The following is a 3,900-nucleotide window of genomic DNA, read 5'->3' as shown; positions in this document are numbered from 1 at the left end:
CCAGGGGCCACATTAATTCCTTTCCTTCCTCCTTCAGCACCCTAGGATTCTGAACCACAAGAAGGCAGCAGGATCCTCTGGGATCTCTAATCCCTCCCTCTGTCAGGCTGAAAAGTCTCACATGGCAGAGGTCCAGCTGTGCCCCTTCTTGTGCATGGAGCCTCTGGTACCTGTGCCCTTCACACACATGATACATACAATACTGTGGGGTGGAGCCTGTGTCTGTGGACCTGTGACTGGGAGGCCACAAAGCAGTCACTGAGCAGTGTGGGCCCTGTGGACCTGCTGGTGAACAACACTGCCATGGCACTGCAGCAGCCCTTCCTGGAAGTCACCAAGGAGGCATGTGACATGTCCTTTGATGGGAACCCATAGGCTGTTTCCAAATGTCCCAGTTCATGGCCCATGGCTTAATAGCTAGGGGAACTCTGGGGTCCATCATGAATGTCTCCAGTCAGGCCTCACAGTGCACAATGACTAACCATAGCATCTACCACTAACCACTGCTCCACCAAGGGTGCCATGGACATGCTGACCAAAGTGATGGCTCTGGAGTTAAGGACACACAAGATCTGCATAAATGCAGTGAACTCCACAGTGGTGATGACCCCCAAGGGCCAGGGCAACTGGAGTGACCCCAGAAGGCCAAGGTAATGCTGAATTAAACCCCATTTGCCAAGTTTGCTGAGATGGAGAACGTGGTGGACATCATCCTTTTCCTGCTCAGTGACTAGAGCAACATGACCACAGGTTCCACTGTGCCAGTGGATAGGGGATTCCTGGCTACCTGAGTCTCCTCTACCTAACACACCCTTGTTCCATGCTGAGCCCACACCTGTTCCCCCACCTCTCCAATAAACATGATTCTTCTGCACACCCTGCACACTGATTCCTTGGCTTCTGGCAAGTGGCCAGAAGATGCAGAACCCAGTGCTGGATGTGGGAATGAGTGCCAGGTAGGCAAACATCCATTCAACTCACATCCCAATCCAGGTGGTAACCTGAATCCCATGTGTGAAATTTTTAGACCTGGCCAAGTCCCTGGCAGGACCTGGGAGGTGGGACCATCTAGAAGGCCAACTCCTAAGCATAGTGGTGAATTTGACCAAGGATTGACTTGGCCCTGTCCAGAGGATTCTGGTGTAGAAGCAGTTGAATTTTTAACAAACAGCTCTGTGGGTGTAAGCCAGACATAAATATTGGTTGATACTCATCAAAGTTAATGAGTAAGACAGAAGTGAAACAAGGAATTTGGATGTTGGAACTTCAAAAACTTGTCTATGACATGGGTGACTTCTTTGCTGAATCAGATGATAGTATTCAAATACTGGAAAAACATTTCTCATGTTCTTGAGTTATTCACAATGTACTGAGTACATGAGACATGACATATATAAATTTAACCTGCATTTCTCCATTGCTTTAAGTCTAGACAACTGATAGTAAACCAAGCCCCACTGTAGAACTAGTGATTTTCCACTGTGTAAAGGCTCTCACCAATTTGATGTCATTGAGGGAAGAGATGGAAAGAGATGCATGGTCTTCCACCTTTATATGATGTCCTCACCACAGAAGTGATAGGCATAAATAACCCCCAAAACATAAATAAGAGCACTATGTACAAAATCAATTAGGGGATTTTGGAGTATTTGTTAATTTTGATTTTAATATAGGTAACTGTAAGTTTATATAAGTAATATAAGTACTAGAAGTACTTATATAAGTTTATATAGGTATTAAAGACTGTTTAGCAACAAAAACAAAAAGAACCATATGATAATTTCAATAGATGAAGAAAAATCATTTGACAAAGTACATCCATTCATGATAAAAACCCTCAACAAAGTAGATTTAGAGGGAACATATCTCAAAACAATAAAGGCCATACACAAAAAAACAAAGTTAATATATTCAAAGAAAAAAAAAAAAACTAAGAGCTTTATCTCTATGGTCAGGAACAAGACAGGGATGTCCAGTTTCACAACTGTTATTGAACATAGTACTTGAAGTCCTAGCCACAGCAATCATACAACAAAAACAAATAGAAGGCATCCAAATTGGCAAGGAAGAAGTCAAACATTCACTATTTGCAGATGGCGTGATACTGTATATAGAAAACCCAAAAGACTCCACCAAAAAGCTGCTAGAGCTGATAAACGAATTCAGCAAATTGACAGGATACAAACTTTTCTATATAGAGTATACTCTACCAAAAAATTGCTAGAAATGATACATGAATTCAGTAAAGGATCAGGATACAAAGTCAACATACATAAATCTGTTGTATTTCTACACAACAGTAATGAAGCAGCAGAAAGAAAAATTAAGGAATCAATCCCATTTACAACTGCAGCAAAACCAATATGATACCAAGGAATAAACCTAGCCATGGGACACCTGGGTGGTACAGTCAGTTAAGCATCTGACTCTCGGTTTCAGCTGAGGTCATGATATCGGGGTCATGGAATTGAACCCCATGTAGGGCTCCACACTCAGTATGAAGTTTGATTAGGATTCTCTCTCCCTTTACTTCCAGACTTTAAGTTATGTTACAAACCTGTAGTGATCAAGACAGTATGGAACTGGCACAAAAACAGACACATAGATAAAGAGAACAGAATGGAAACCTAGAAATGAACTCACAACGATATGGACGATTAGTCTTCAACAAAGCAGGAAAAACTATCCAATGGTAAAAAGACAGTATCTTCAACAAATGGTGTTGGGAAAACTGGACAGCAACATGCAAAATAATGAAACTGGACCACTTTCTAATACCAAACACAAAAATAAATTAAAAATGGATTAAAGGCCTAAATGTGAGACTTGAAATCATAAAAATCCTAGAGGACAATACAGGCAGTAAACTCTTTGATATCAGCCATAGAAACTTCCTTCTAGATATGTCTCTTGAGGCAAGGTAAAACAAAACAAAGCAAAACAACAACAACAACAACATCAAAAAATTATTGGGACTTCATCAAAATAAAAAGCTTCCACACAATGAAGGAAACAATCAACAAAACTAAAAGGCAACTGACAGAATGGGAGAAGATATTTGTAAATTATATCTCTGATAAAGGGTTAGTATTTAAAATCTATAAAGAACTTATAAAACTCAACAACCAAAAAAACAAATAATCCAATTAAAAAAAAAATGGTCCAAAGACATGAATAGACATTTTTCCAAAGGAGACATACAGATGGCCAACATACACATGAAAAGACCCTTGACATCACTTATCATCAGGGAAATACAGATCAAAACTAGAATGAGATATCACCTCACACCTGCCAAAATGGCTAAAATCAATAACACAAAAACAACAGGTGTTGGTGAGGATGTGGAGAAAGAGGTACCCTCTTGCAAGGTTGATGGGAATGGAAACTGGTGCAACCACTCTGGAAAACAGTATGGAAGTTCCACAAAAAGTTTAAAAAAGAACTACCCTATGATCCAGCAATGCTCTAGTGGGTACTTTCCCAAGGAATACAAAAACACTAAATCAAAGGGATCCATGCATCCCATTTTTATGGCAGCATCATCTTTAATAACCAAATTATGGCATTAGCCCAAGTGTCCATAGACTGATGAATGGATAAGGAAGCTCTGATATATATCTATAATGGGATATTACTCAGCCCTAAAAAAGAATGAAATTTTTCCATTTTCAATGACATGGATGGAGCTACAGAGTATTTTACAAAGCAAAATAAGTCAGTCAGGAGTTAAGATAGTGGAGTAGTAGGGGAACCCTGGGCCTTCCTCGTCCCTTGAACACGGTTAGATCAACATAAAATCATTTTGAACAACTAGGAAATCAATCTGAGGATTAAGAAAAGAATCTGCAAAATTGGAGGGAGAGAATGTGGCAGATGCGTGGTTCAGAGATGAACTGG

General features: G+C 40.2%; 1 pseudogene; it reads left to right on the top strand.

Annotated features, from left to right (window-relative positions):
* Window positions 1-200: 200 nt before the first annotated feature.
* LOC123860361 (L-xylulose reductase-like) lies at window positions 201-791 on the top strand (annotated as a pseudogene).
* Window positions 792-3,900: the final 3,109 nt, after the last annotated feature.

This window comes from Mirounga angustirostris, unplaced genomic scaffold, assembly GCF_029215605.1.
Source record: "Mirounga angustirostris isolate CCGP_5_RB_7025 unplaced genomic scaffold, mMirAng1.0.hap1 SCAF_11, whole genome shotgun sequence".
NCBI classification, from domain to species: Eukaryota; Metazoa; Chordata; class Mammalia; order Carnivora; family Phocidae; genus Mirounga; species Mirounga angustirostris.
This window is presented reverse-complemented; position numbering and strand designations above follow the sequence as displayed.